This window comes from Ruditapes philippinarum, unplaced genomic scaffold (genome assembly GCF_026571515.1).
Source record: "Ruditapes philippinarum isolate M1 unplaced genomic scaffold, ASM2657151v2 ctg1304_1_1_1_1, whole genome shotgun sequence".
Taxonomy (NCBI): domain Eukaryota; kingdom Metazoa; phylum Mollusca; class Bivalvia; order Venerida; family Veneridae; genus Ruditapes; species Ruditapes philippinarum.
Window position 1 is genome coordinate 1 of NW_026866090.1, and position 16,275 is coordinate 16,275.

Below are 16,275 nucleotides of genomic sequence, written 5' to 3' on the forward strand. Positions count from 1 at the left end.
AGGGGTCGTATCGCATTGTCGCGTTGTCGTTTCGCATTGTCGAGTGTCGTGGTATGCACTTCTACCAACCTCGACACTCGACAATGCGAAGTGACAATGCGACAACGCGAAGTGACATCGCGACAACGCGAAGTGACATCGCGACAACGCGAAGCGACGCTCGACAATGCGAAGCGACACTCGACAACGCGAAGCGAAATTTCTTAAATGTCGCCCTTTTTTACCGCGACATTTCTTGGCGACAGTGCGACATATCGTTTGACACTGTCGAGCGTCGCTTCGCATTGTCGCATATCGCTTCGCGTTGTCGAGCGTCGCTTCGCATTGTCGCGATGTCACTTCGCATTGTCGTGTGTCTACCCTTAGACGCGACGGACGACATTCTAAATGGCACGATAAGGACACCGTAGATTTTCTTTTCTTTTTTTCATGCATTAATAGGACTAGTTTTTGTAGAATTCTTTTTTCATTTTCGGAATTTGATACAACGTGTTTTACATTAAGGGTTGTGGTAATATGTATATTCTCTACCATGTTGTACAATGTTAAAAATTATGGAATATGCTACTATTTTGTATTTCATAACTTGTGGCACAATCAGATGTACATGTATCTTTCTGTTATTGTATTGTGTATTTGGGCCGATGGCCTAGAATTACATTGCAATAAACTTGATAAGCTTGATAGTGTTAAACAACAGGTTTATCGTGAACAAAATATATCGAACTTATTAAGGGTTACAAACCCTAATTTAGAATAATATGGTTTTCTTCAGGCAGGCACTTCATAACTTCCCCGTGGTCGAGTGGTTTACACGCTCGCTTAGAACATGTGACGATATCAACAATGCATGTATACATATATTAAACGTATTAAAACAGGTAGTTAGATATGCTAAACTTATATAAATCAGCACTGAAAATAAATCGTTATTCATGTTCTAAATTTAAAAAAGGAAGTTTCCCAGTATGGATTTCCTAGTGAAAGTGAGTGGATATATAAAGAGAATCTTCTGGACAAAGAGATCATACCTCTCTCAGCTGTTAAAAAGTTAACAATTATTTATTGAACGAGTTATTGTGAATCAATTCATAAAAAAATGAATCAACAAAACATCGTGTACTGCTCTAAAGTGAGCGAACATGATGAAGCATTTGGTGAGGATGTTGAAGCATCTGGTGATAATGTTGAAGAATGTGTTGGTGACATTGAAGAATATGGTGGTGATGTTGGGGAAGTTATTGATGAGGTATTGGAACGTCGTAGACAGTCTCATCGTCGTATTTCTATACAACTTCAACACATAGGTGACACGCTTGTGAAGGATTACGAAGAAAGGAAGGCGGCTAATAAGATGATACCATTCATCAGCGATGCTATTGTAGAAATATTTAAGATGTTGAACAATAGTTCTGTATTGAATCTATACAGAGACTATTTCGTGTGACTTTTATGACTGAAGTTTGCCCCGGATTGATTTCTAAATTATCGAAAACCAAAATCGACAATTAAGTTGCCCAAGGAAAAGAATCAGCGCCACGGACGATTGTGTACAGAATGATTGAAACGGGAGACCAAATATGTAAAAGGGAATAATTTTAGGGAGATCGAATATGATTACATGATGGACATTACGCAAGTTTAGTGGTGTGAGGAGGAGAAAAACATTTTTGATTTGACATAACAATGTTTTGGATGACATAATGCGGCTGTTTTCCTTGTGTACAAAATGGTAAAAAAGAAAACAGTTATGCTAACTTGACACTACCTGGAAAAGAATGCGAGTTGCAAGAAGACAATTGAATTGCTATGATAATTGAGAGAACCATGACTGACGAAAGAGAGAAAAGATATGTGAGAGGAAATGATTTACTAGTATGTGTTATGGCAAACTTTGGTGACATTATTTTATTGTAACGCCAGAGTAAACATTTTAATACAATATTGTACAAAACCTGAACTGATCAGAACAGTGTGTTTTATATAACGGTAATTATTTTGACAATACAATAGCTATATTTATATTTTGGAATATTTTTTGAATAGTTTTGATGTGTGTATGTGATTTGATTTTATATTCATATTGTAAATAAATAAAACAAAGATAATAGACTTCGTATATTTATCATTGTCAAATTTTTATACCTTGATAACACAGTACTTATTTATGTACATTTAACATGGTATGTACATTTATCATCATATTTCCCCTAACTACAAGTCGCCTAACCTAATAACATTATTTAAGAATTGATTGTATAACACAGCTGTTCAAACCGTGGCCAGTTGATTGGTAAAATAGTACATTGAGAAACAGTGTCTAATAATAAAAATGATAAAAGCAAAAATGTTTGTAAGATCTTAAGCATCGAAGAAAGACATTGATCAGCTAGCGGTAACTATTTCAAGTTCACGATAACGGTCAGATTGGTCTGATAGGGTCAGCGCTTGTCTTGATTAAACTTGTCCTGATAACTGTTAGCATGTCCTTATAACTGTCAGCTTGTCCTAAAACCTGCTTATCAATACCTCCATTCTACCAAATAAACAAAAGAGGAATAAAAAAAGGACAATGAATCGAATTTACCAGTCCAGTTATTGAGTAAAGATGGCTTTCAGATTCAAAGTGAATGTGACCTTGGCCATTTGATTTAAAGATACTTACATAATAAGGTCCGTTCAATCTATAAAGTTAAGATAGTAAATCAAATGCTCGGCAATTAGATTAGACACCCACATATACTTTTTAAACCGCTCTTTTCTTCAAGGTATAAATGTTTATATAAACAAGGAAATGTTTAAGGTCTTGTCATTTAAACCATATGACAATTGATTTCGTGATTGATTTATCTATATTAACTGCGAATATTGAATGTGTTTTGTGGGGATTTTGTTTTGTGTTTTTGTTTTTTTTTTCTAATGTTTGTTTTGTAATTGAGGTTGTTGAGACGTAAATGTTAACAATCATAAGATATATTCTATATTAATATGTTTAAACAAGATTATATCAGATATTTTTATAATCTATGTCTCAATTGCCTACAATATACAGATACGTAATTTGACCATGTTTAGTTTAATAAATGCGATAAAGACTTCAGTAAGGAGATACGTCTATGTCATAATTAAAGTCCCAATTAATGAAAATTTTGCAATTGAAATTCCGCTAATTTACCAAAGGGAAAGATTTTATACTCATGATTTCTCTATGTAACATCTACTTTGCAAATTAATTCCTAGTCTTTATTCCTTTAATTTATATAATTATGACCCCACTGGACAGATTTGTATACTACTCCTTCCCCGCTCCTCCGGCCAGAACGCTGCCACACACAGACACTTGAGGTGTCGAGCTCCAAACACGTTTAAATCCAAATAAAATGATATTTGTCAAGCAATCCCAGCATATACACTTATATATCATTAAAACTTACTATACGTTGTTTCGAAAAATAAACATATTCCTACGTCTATAATATACGTATCATATTACCGTATTTTACATGGCATTAAACATGGCTTTTGGGATACCTTGCTCCGCACGCGCGCAAAACAACAACAACAGCAACAAAACAACAAACAAACAATAATGCACGAAAGGAAGTTATCTCCATGTGAAGGGTAGCCTAAATAATGACACAACATGACAAGGCAAAAATTTAAGATAAAATTTTGATAAAAGGTTAATGGGTTAATGATCAACTGCTGATAAAAAAGAGAAAGAGAAGACTCCATATTTGAAATCGAAAATTTAACGGGAAAAGTTTATGAACATGTTACCCTAAATTTAATTCAAAATTGTAATCATTGTGACATTTGTAATTTGATCTTGAGAACTAATGTTTTGATTTGGGGCTCTAGTTTTGTTGTTGTTGCTTTTGTTGCTGTTGTTATTTTTGATGTTCATACTTTTGTCTTGAAAAGGGATTCCTCGATCGGTAGTTTTTATTTGTTTAGGTCGTCATGATTGTTTTGTGTTTTCTCAATATTTGCTTTAAATAAAACCAAACACTTCATTTGAATAATTCAGGACAGATCAAAAAGATTTAATGAAATATTTACAAACACCGTTAATCGCCTTGTTAATGAAAAAGAGCATGTTGCTTTCTTATAGCTTTGTCTGCTAATGTTGAAGTTGAATCCACAAAAGACCCGCGGCCGGAAAAAACACATTAACAATTATAAATTGTAATAACTTCTAAAATTTCCCCATAGTGATAAAGAAATTTATCTTTATTTGTTTAACCCCTTTTTTGATTATACGTAACAAGCTTTGTTTTTTATTTCCACCTGACAATAATACTCTTACTTATTATTCGGTGAGTCTTTGCTTTGAATTAACTTCTAAGGGTGTCAGGTAGTACAGGTAGCTCATGGTAGATCTGAATGCTTCTCCCGTTAGTCCAGGAAGTTTGAAGCACGATTTAGTCATGAACCAATTTCTCGTGGATATAAACTAACGGAATTTGTTCCGGTTTATATAATTTTTTCCGGTTTACATAATTTGTTCCGGTTTATATTAATACATATCTGTTTTCGACAAAAAGTCTGAGTTCAAGTTTAAATTGACTAGTTGCCAGCAATTATAATTTGTAATACGACACTCTACGAGTACTTGTAGCATATCAGAAGTTGTTGTTTTACAATCTAAATAAAATCTGTACAATATAAACACTTGAGCAAAATCGTGCTAATGCGATAAAACCAAACTATTGATCAACATTAAAGCTTTTTTAATACTTTCCCTAATAAATTTATTAAAGAAGCGTCATACTTTGACTAAAGAACTATCCAATATCAATTTCAAAAAATTGTCAAATTGTACTTGACTGGCCAACACTATAAAGTTTGGTACTACCATAGGTTGTGCTTAACCCTTAGCCCTTAACCCTTAGCCAAATGAGAATGACCACACTAGTATTTGCTAACAACTTGGTATTAGGCAAGCCAATGAGTATTTTAGCTTTTTGTCAGGCAGTAATCTTTTTGACATTCATAATGCTTCGTTTAATTTCGAGAAAAAATGATAAAATTGGAAGTAATTTAACATGTCGACATTTTCAGCAGATGGTAATTTATCCAGCAGGCAATGAGGAGTACAAGTCTGTACAGGTCATTTATACATGTATAGACAAATTATCAATATTGTAAATTTCTGGTATCAACTTGTTAAAAACAGCGGCGTTTGAAAATTGTATGAACTAGGAATAAAAGAACATATCTATCACTATAAGTGCGCATATTTTCCTAATAACATCGGTATTTTCACAACTAAATTCCGGCCACACAAAAGCAAAACATTAAGCACAGATCTATAAAACACTCTTTTTGTGGTTAATTTCTGAAAAGTACAAACATTACAACGTATATTATGGCAAAGCTCCAATTTTAACAGCATTTATATAAAGATATATGATACGTATAGTTGTCAACATGTTAATAAAGTATATGAATATTAGATTGTATTCAAAAGTTGAACTGCATATAGGTTAAGCAGTGCTGTTTGTTATTACGTCCCTTGAGAGACATGTCTACAAAAAACTGCAGACTCGGTTCATTGGAGATTATGAAAGATGTAACATATATCACATTCCCTCTATGGCATCTTTGGCACCGACTTAAGTGATCAACACAAATTACTAAAAAAACTAGTAGAACCAATGATCCCGAAGGACCAGAAAAAATAACAACAATGAAGTACGGACGAGCCATAGTGTTCGTTTTAATGATAGTGATAAAAACGACCACTATCAATATGTAATACATTTATAATGTTACCATTTTAATCAAAGTTTAATCAATATAAGAAATATTCAACGTTGTTTACAGGAATATAATTTGACATCGTTTTTTTTAAAGTTGTTGATTTGTTAACAATTGTAATGGTTCAGGTTAAAGTTTATTCTCTAAAGTTAATCAAAGAAAAGCCATTCAATTTTGTAAATGACTTGCCTTAAGACATATCTCTCCAAAAATGTAACACAAGCATTAGTCACACGCTTTGATAGGAACGTTACTTTGTGCTTTGTTTTCTTATGTCATAGTTTCTTCTGATGAGAACCTTGTCTTGTATCAAATCGCCTTTGTCTTGTTTTGTATCAGAAAGTCCTTGCTTTGTATCAGGTAGTATTTGCCTTGTTCTATATATCAGCTAGATATTGTCTTGTATCTGATAGTCTTTGTCTTGTTTTGTAGTAAATAGTCCTTGCTTTTCATTGCATCGGACAATCCTTGCCTTGTCTTGCTTCAGAAAGTTCTTGACTAGTTTTCTTTCAGATGCACATTCAATACCATCTGCCTTGGTTAGGATGCATATCCTTTCGAAGGATTGAGTTTTATCGTCTTCTTTATACCGGTCAGTCTGAAGAAAGTAAAATGCTACCTTTAAAATCGAGTTTTACAAGGTATTGAATTGTCAACCAGGAAATAATATGATAGCCTAACATTAAGATATGCATTAAAGAATAATTTTTGTAGCAGCTTTTAGTAATAATAGCTTTGCTACAAACAATGTTAAGTATTTATGATATAAAATGACAAAACTTATTTTTAGGTGATTGATATTGTATATCAGTAATAAACTTGACAGTCAAATTGAAACACTTAATACACCGACCTAATTTGATATGAATATCTCAAACTTTATCGACTGTAAAGAAAAATAATGAATATCCTGCATAGAAATGGCAAATGGCAATTTAGTCAGGTATCGAATGATTAGAATTTACTGAAAAGAATAGTTAAATACCTTGATTTCAAACGAAACATTCCCTATATTTATGCAGTAGTAACATTCCGTTCAATATACAGAGGAAGATCTGACGTGCAGGCGTTTTAAACTTCAAGTCTGTTGTCACCACCGCTGTCCACTTAGATTCATGCTGTTTTTGCACGTTGTCGCCGATAAAACGCAGTCGAGCGGCCACTTCCCTCTCGACATTACTCATGTCATGTAGGGTGTCCTTTTGATAAATTAATCCATCCATGTCTTTTCTGAAGCGATCCACGTTTATCAATTTCATTTAGCTATTATAATATAAGTTTTGTACTGAAAGAACTGGAGTTTATAGATCTCATTAAACAAATTGTATGACTTCTTCAAAGGGTTTGATTTTAAGTCTGAAGCAGATACTCCATTTCAAACGATTTTTATAAAACAGGTTTATCTCAAGGATAAAAATAGATAAACGCCACGGTTTTTTCCGAACTGATAATAATTGTCTATATTTACATTTTCATTAATAGAATAAATTACTTCACACTGCACGCGCTTGCTCATTGTACAAGACATTTACGCATGTATTAGATTTTAGTTTTTGTTTGTGACACTTATTTTGAGATTAATTGATCGAACGTTATCATATTTAGGGCAAGTTTTATTTGTATGTTAAATGATCTAATTATAGCAGAATCTAGTTATTCAAAGGACTGATAATCAAACCATGTCAACATGGTATGACCGCTTTTTGACACTCTACTTGCTGTACAAAAACATCAAAACATTTGAGAACATCTCTATGAGCGACAATAATACATTCAGAACTGTCAAAACAATATTGTCTTTTTGCTAGGTTAGAATACGGACATAATAAACAACTTTTTGTGGTACAAAATTAGAAATTTAATATAAATTCGGATATATTGGTCATTAGTGTTTGAATATTTTGTCACATGTGATTCTTTATCAATTAGGTCAATGATATCCAAAATTTATGTACTACAAGAAAATCCTAATGGTTTTTCTGTTCTAAAATAAAACTAGCACGTCATTAAGCTTCAATAAACGTTTATGCAAATGTTAGTTAGCAACAATCTCTAATTTTAGATTATCAGATTATGCATTACAACAATCTTCTTTGAAATTTACGTTAATCTATATTAATATGTTCCTGTAGTGCATTCTATAAGGGTCGTTCTTTGTTTTGGAATCATGTGCATTAAATATTGATTGGAGCTTTTGTTTTCATTATTGCGTTGAACATGTAAAAGATATTAATCAACTAGGAAGTTTCCTTATTAGATCCTTGTCACCTGATATTCTATTATACGTATTAATGTCTATTATGTCATGATCCAATAAATAAGCTATTACATGTAACATACAAAATTCCCCTTCAACTGCAGATCAATTCTTGGACTTTTATTATAATGCGTTTAAAATTTCGCGTTTAAATTTCTTCATAATCTATTTATAGCATATGTACACAGAAACTGGTGCGTTAATTTGTTGCTGATATTTCACATCTCAGTCTTACGTAATTAATGTTTAGCAGGCGATTTCAATGTCAATGTTGCCTGCTTGTTTTCAGTTTATATCGCCAATTTTTGTATGTTTAGTTTTGTGCAAATTTTCTCCTATAAATTGTTACTAGGTAACTAAAGAACATGTCATAGTGATTTCATCTTTGGTTAGGTAGTTTTGCAAAATGTCCAAAACGTACTCGTTACAGAGTCATCTTTATCTTAAATTGAATATTGAATCATCACATGGAGACGGTTTGTTATGACTAACGTTATTCTCCTAACCTTGAATAAGCTTTTGTTTTTATATTCTTCTTAGTCATCTTACTGGCAGAATTCCATCACTGTACTGATTAAGATTTCAAAACAAAAACAAATACTAGTATAACAACTACTACGAAGTTTAAAAAGTGTTGAACATGTGACAATATCAACAATGCATGTATACATATATTAAACGTATTAAAACAGGTAGTTTATATAAATCAGCACTGAAAATAAACCGTTATGCATGTTCTAAATATAAAAAAGGAAGTTTACCAAATTGGATTTCCCAGTGAAAGTAAGTGGATATATAAAGAGAATCTTCTGAACAAAGAGATCATACCTTTCTCAGCTGTTAAAAAGTTAACAATTATTTATTGAAAGAGTTATTGTGAAACAATTCATACAAAAATGAATCAACAAAACATTGTGTACTGCTCTAAAGTGAGCGAAACTGATGAAGCATTTGGTGAGGATGTTGAAGCATCTGGTGATAATGTTGAAGAATGTGTTGGTGACATTGAAGAATATGCTGGTGATGTTGGGGAAGTTATTGATGAGGTATCGGAACGTCGTAGACAGTCTCATCGTCGTATTTCTATACAACTTCAACACATAGGTGACACGCTTGTGAAGGATTACGAAGAAAGGAAGGCGGCTAAAAAGATGATACCATTCATCAGCGATGCCATTGTAGAAATATTTAATATGTTGAACAATAGTTCTGTAATGAATCTATACAGAGAATATATTTCTTGTGATTTTTATGACTGAAGTTTGCCGCAGATTGAGTTATAAATTATCGAAAGCCAAAATCGACAATTAAGCTGCCCAAGGGAAAGAATCAGCGCCACGGACGATTGTGTACAGAATGATTGGAACGGGAGACTAAATATGTAAAAGGGAATAATTTTAGGGAGATCGAATATGATTACCTGATGGACAATACGCAAATTTTGGGGAGGAGAAAAACACCTTTTTGATTTGAAATCATTTCTAAGATCTTTACCAGCATAATAAGCGTTACAGTGTTCTGGATGACATTATGTTGCTGTTTTCCTTGTGTACAAAATGGTAAAAAAGAAAACATTTATGCTAATTTGACACTAACTGGAAAAAGATGCGAGATGCAAGAAAACAATTGAATTAATATGATAACTGAGAGGAATTTGACTGACGAAAGAGAGAAAAAGATATGTGAGAGGAAATGATTTACTAGTATGTGTTATGGCAAACTTTGGTGACATTATTTTATTGTAACGCAAGAGTAAACATTTTAATACAATATTGTACGAAACCTGAACTGATCAGAACAGTGTGTTTTATATAACGGTAATTATTTTGACAATACAATAACTATATTTAACATTTTAGAATATTTAATGAATAGTTTTGATGTGTGTATGTGATTTGATTTAATATTCATTTGTAAATAAATAAAACAAAGATAATAGACTTCGTATATTTATCATTGTCAAATTTTTATACCTTGATAGCACAGTACTTATGTATGTACATTTAACATGGTGCGTGTTTCATCATATTTCCCCTAACTTCAAGTCGCCTTACCTAATACCACTATAATAGAATTGATTGTATAACACAGCTGTTCAGAACGCGGCCAGTTGATTGGCAAATTACTACATTGAGTAACAGTTTGTCTAATAATATATAATAATAAAATCAAAAATGTTTGTAAGATCATAAGCATCGAAGAAAGACATTGATCAGCTAGCGGTAACTATTTCAAGTTCACGATAACGGTCAGATTGACCTGATAGGGTCGCGCTTGTCTTGATTAAACTTGTCCTGATAAGGGTTAGCGCTTACCCTTATTAAATTTGCCCTGAAAACGGTTAGCATGTTCTTATAACAGTCAGTTTGTCCTAAAACCTGCTTACCAATACCTTCATTCTAGAGGAATAAAAAAGGACAATGAATCGAATTTACCAGTCCAGTTATTGAGTAAAGATGGCTTTCAGATTCAAAGTGAATGTGACCTTGGCCATTTGATCTTAAGAGACTTACATTATAAGGTTCGTTCAATCTATAAAGTTAAGATAGTAAATCAAATGGTCGGTAATTAGATAGACACCCACATATGATTTTTTTAAACCGCTCTTTTCTTCAAGGGGGGTATAATAATGACAATGCAGTTTAACATAATCAATATATAAACAAGGAAATGTTTAAGTTTTTGAAATTGCGTCTTGTCATTTAAACTTAATTAACCATATGACAATTGATTTCGTGATTGATTTATCTATATTAACTGCGTATATTGAATGTGTTTTGTGGGGATTTTGTTTTGTGTTTTTGTTTTTTTTCTAATGTTTGTTTTGTTATTGAGGTTGTTGAGACGTAAATGTTAACAATCATAAGATATATTCTATATTAATATGTTTAAACAAGATTATATCAGATATTTTTATAATCTATGTCTCAATTGCCTACAATATACTGATACGTAATTTGACCATGTTTAGTTTAATAAATGCGATACTAAGACTTCAGTAAGGAGATACGTCTATGTCATAATGAAAGTCCAATTAAATGAAATTATTGCAATTCTGTTATCCAGTCAATTACATAAGTAAATGAGTGCCGCGATAATTCTTCATATCCCTTAATGTTTGTTATTAGCACAAATGTTGTAAATTAATTCCTTTCGATAACACGTTCCCGATGTATTTCAAATTATCAGTAATACGCCTTGATTCTCTTAAGTATTAATACATGTACCCTGCAAAATTATTTCCAATAGATCTTTTTTCCCTATAAAAATGTTTATAATTTGCCCAGATAGCTTATACGAATGTACGCCTTCCCAATACCTCTTCTCCTTACGAACATTAAAAATTAGAACGCAGCCACCCAGCAACACTTTGACGGACGAGCTTCCGAAACACGTTTATTAATATCGAAATAAATTATTTATGTCAATCAATCCCAGCGTATACACTTTATATCATTAAAAATTACTCTACGTTGTTTTTGAAAAATAAACATATTTCTACGTCTATAATATATGTACCATATTACCGATATTATTTTAAATGGAATTAAAAATGGCTTTTTGGGAAACCTTGCTCCGCGCGCCGCGCAAAACAACAACAACAACAAATATTGCACGAAAGGAAGTTATCTCCATGCTAAGGTTACCTAATCAATGACACAACATGACAAGGCAAAAAATTTAAGATAAAATATTGATAAAAGGTTAATGGGTTAATGATCAACTGCTAATGGAAAAAGAGATAGAGAAGGCTCCATATTTGAAATCGAAATTTTTAACGGGAAAAATTTAATGAACATTGTAATTATTGTTAAAATATTTATAATTTTGATCTTGAGAATTTAATGTTTTGATTTTGGGTTCTAGTTTGTATCAGAGTTTGTTGTTGTGTTAGTTGTATATGTGTTGTTGTTTATTGAATGTTACATTTTGATCCTCATGAATATGTACTTCTTCGATCTGGTAGTTTATTTATGACTGGCAGGAATGAAGACTCCGCTTATCCCTATTTTGAGCACCGCGCTATAGTACAAACCAAATATGGGCTTGCGAACCAAGACAACTATGGATCTCCAGAACCACCTGCGCATCGCGCCAGTCTGATCAAGGATCCACTTTCAACTGTATCGACTAATTACAAGCCCTCTTACCCAAGCTAGAGAAAACAGATATGCGTAACACTCAGCAGATCTGCTGATCAGCACCGCGAGCTCTTAGCAGTGGGTTTTTGAACTCCATGCTGGTCGCAAAACCCATTAGTGTGTTTTTGTCTTAGACGCGGCTCATTTTAAAGTTGTCTGTGTGCTAAAAAAATTGCAGATATCTTCTTTTCACAGAAATTATCATAAAATGATGGTGCAAAATGACCTCATTGAAAATAAGCGTTTAAACAGTATGTGAGAAGTTAGCAGTGAACAGTGAGCAAAGCAAAAATGCATTTTTATTTATATAGGGAAGTCAATGATCTGCTGTAATGCTCAGCTGTTTTGGGCATCTAGCAGGGCATTCCTAAATATAGTGTAAAATGCTCTGCTGCAATACTCAGCTGTCTTGGCAATCTAGCAGAGCATTCCTAGCTTTAGTGAAAAAATGCTCTGCTGTGGTACGCTCAGCTAGCTAGGCAATCTAGCAGTGCGTTACTAAATATAGTGTTAAAATGCTCTGCTTGAATGCTTAGCTGGCTAGGCAATCTAGCAGGGCATTACTAAATATAGTAAAAAAAATGCTCTGCTGGAATGCTAAGCTGGCTAGGCAATCTAGCAGGGCATTACTAAATATAGTGTAAAATGCTCTGCTGGAATGCTAAGCTGGCTAGGCAATCTAGCAAGGCATTACTAAATACCGGTAAAGTGTAAAAGTGCTCTGCTGGCTAGGCAATCTAGCAGGGCATTACTAAATATAATGTACAAATGCGATTCTGGAATGCTAAGATGGCTAGGCAATCTAGCAGAGCATTCCTAGTTATAGTGAAAAAATGATCTGCTGGAATGCTAAGCTGGCTAGGCAATCTAGCAGGGTGTTACTAAATATAGGGTAAAAATGCTCTGCTGGAATGCTAGGCTGGGTAGGCAATCTAGCAGGGCATTACTAAATATAGTGTAAAAATGCTCTGGTGGAATGCTAAGCTGGCTAGGCAATCTAAATGTAGTGAAAAAATGCTCTGCTGGAATGCTAAGCTGGCTAAGCAATCTAGCAGGGCATTCCTAAATAAAGTGTAAAAATGCTCTGGTTGAATGCTCAGCTGGCTAGGCAATCTAGCAGTGCATTACTAAATATAGAGTAAAAAATGTTCTGCTGGAAAGCTAAGCTTGCTAGGCAATCTAGCGGGGCATTCCTAAATATAGTGTTAAAATGCTCTGCTGGAATGCTTAGCTGGCTAGGCAATCTAGCAGGGCATTACTAAATATAGTAAAAAAATGCTCTGCTGGAATGCTAAGCAGGCTAGGCAATCTAGCAGTGCATTACTAGATATAGTGTAAAAATGCTCTGCTGGAATGTTAAGCTGGCTAGGTAATCAAGCAGGACATTACAAAATATAGTGTTAAAATGCTCTGCAGGAATGCTCAGCTGGCTAGGCACTATAGCGGGCATTCCTTAATATAGAGAAAAAATGCTCTGGTGGAATGCTCAGCTGGCTAGGCAATCTAGCAGGGCATTACTATATATAGTGTAAAAATGCTCTGGTGGAATGCTAAGCTGGCTAGGCAATCTAGCAGGGCATTACTAAATATAGTGTAAAATGCTCTGCTTGAATGCTAAGCTGGCTAGGCAATCTAGCAGGGCATTCTTAAATATAGTGAAAAAATGCTCTACTGGAATGATAAGCTGGCTAGGCAATCTAGCGGGGCATTACTAAATATAATGAAAAAATATTCTGCTGGAATACTCAGCTGTCTTGGCAATCTAGCAGAGCATTACTAAATATAGTGTAAAAATGCCTTGCTGGAATGCTAAGCTGGCTAGGCAACCTAGCAGAACATTCTGAAAAATAGTGTGAAAATGCTGTGTTGGATAAGCGATCTTGCGGTGCATTCTGAATTATAGTATTGATAAGCTCTGCTGGAATGCTCACCTGGCAGACTGATTCTGAGTTCCAGGATTTATTGTTGTCAACGTTTTATTGACATTTTCGACTTCTAGGCACTTCTGAGGTACTCGCAGACTTTCAGAAATTTTTGGTGCCAATCGAAATAATGATATTTCTGACTTCTAAGGACCTTTAAAGAACTATTTTATTGTCCTGCGACTTTTTGATGGACACTCGCAGACTTTCAGGAATTCTGGTGCCAATACAAAAAAATGTACTGATATTGACAATTAAGACTTCTAGGGACCCTCAAGAGTCCATTATGTTGGTCTGCGACTGATTCTCGGACACTCGCAGACTTTCAGGAATGGTTGGTGCCAATGGAAATAATCATATTTTTGACTTCAAGGGACCTTTAAGAGTCCATTTCATTGGCCTGCAGCGTATTTTTGGACACTCGCAGACTTTCAGTAAGGTTTGGTGCCATTAGAGTTGATGGCAATTTTACTTCTAGGGACCCGCCAGAGTCCATTTTTAAGGTCTGCGACTGATTCCGGGACATTCGCAGACTTTCAGGAATCTGTGGTGCCAATGGAGATAATGACATTTTTTACTTCTAGCGACCCAACATACTTCATTTCGCTGGTCTGCGACTGATTTTGGGACACTCGCAGACTTTCAGGAAAGTTTGGTGCCATTAGAGATGATGGCAATTTTTACTTCTAGGGACCCGCCAGAGTCCATTTTTATGGTCTGCGACTGATTCTGGGACATTCGCAGACTTTCAGGAATCTGTGGTGCCAATGGAGATAATGACATTGTTGACTTCTAGCGACCCACCAGAGTTCATTTCGCTGGTCTGCGACTGATTTTGGGACACTCGCAGACTTTCAGGAATTTTGATGCCAATGGAGATAATGATATTTCTGACTTCTAGGGAACCGCCAGAGTACATTTCTTGGGTCTGCGACTGATTCTTTGAGACTCGCAGACTTTCCGTATGTTTAGTGCCATTGCAGATCATGACATTTTTTACTTTTAAGGACCCTTAGTCATAAGCAGAGCATTTTTACTCTAGAATGTCATTATCTGCATTAGCACCAAAAATTCCTGAAAGTCTGCAAGTGCCCAATAATCAGTCGCAGACCAACGAAATAGACTCTGGATGGTCAAAAAATGTCAACAGTGTAATTATCTCTATTGGCACCAAAAATTCCTGAAAGTCTGTGAGTGCCTTAGAATCAGTCGCAGACCAAAAAAATGGATTCAGGAAGGTCCCACTAAGTCAGAAATATCATTTTCTGCATTGACACCAAAATTCCTGAAAGTCTGCGAGTGACTCAGAATCAGTCGCAGACCAACGAAATAGACTCAGGAGGGTCCTTTTGAAGTAAAAATGTCATTATCTCCATTGGTACCAAAAATTTCTGAAAGTCTGCGAGTGTTCCAGAAACATTCGCAGACCAACGAAATGGACTCTGGATGGTCCTAAAAATTCACAAATGTCATTACCTGTATTAACACCAAAAATTCCTGAAAGTCTGCGATCGTCCCAGAATCAGTAGGAGACCAAAGAAATAGACACTTGAGGGTCCCGTAGAAGTCAAAAATGTCATTATCTGCATTTGCACTTAATATTTCAGAAAATCTACGAGTGCCAAATAATCAGTTGCAGACCAACGAAGTTTATACTAAGCCAGCTGAGCATACCAGCAGAGAATTTTTCGCACTACATTTTGGAACGCTCCGCTAGATTGCTTAGCCACCTGAGCTTACCAGCAGAGCATTTTTACACTATATTTAGGAATGCTCTGCTGGATTGCCTAGCCAGCTGAGCAATTTTACACTATATTTAGGAATGCCCTGCTAGAATTCCTAGCCAGAGGAGCAATTCAGCAGAGCATTTTTACACTATATTTAGGAATGCCCTGCTAGATTGCCTAGCCAGCTGAGCATACCAGTAGATCATGTTTACACTATATTTTGGAATGCCCCACTAGATTGCTTAGCCAGCTGAGCATAACAGCAGAGCATTTTACACTATATTTTGGAATGCCCCGCTAGATTGCCTAGCCAGCTGAGTATAACAGCAGATCATTTTTACACTATATTTTGGAATGCCCTGCTAGATTACTTAGCCAGCTAAGCATAACAGCAGAGCATTTTTACACTATATTTAGGAATGCCCTGCTAGATTGCCTAGCCAGCTGAGCATACCAGCAGATCA

At 34.7% G+C, this 16,275-nt stretch overlaps 1 long non-coding RNA gene across 1 annotated transcript; it reads left to right on the forward strand.

Annotated features, from left to right (window-relative positions):
* The first annotated feature begins 915 nt into the window (after nt 1–915).
* On the forward strand, nt 916–9,960 carry LOC132731281 (uncharacterized). Its single transcript, XR_009625860.1, has 2 exons — nt 916–1,875; nt 9,725–9,960. It is a non-coding gene; the product is annotated as an uncharacterized LOC132731281 (long non-coding RNA).
* The last annotated feature ends 6,315 nt before the right edge of the window (nt 9,961–16,275 follow it).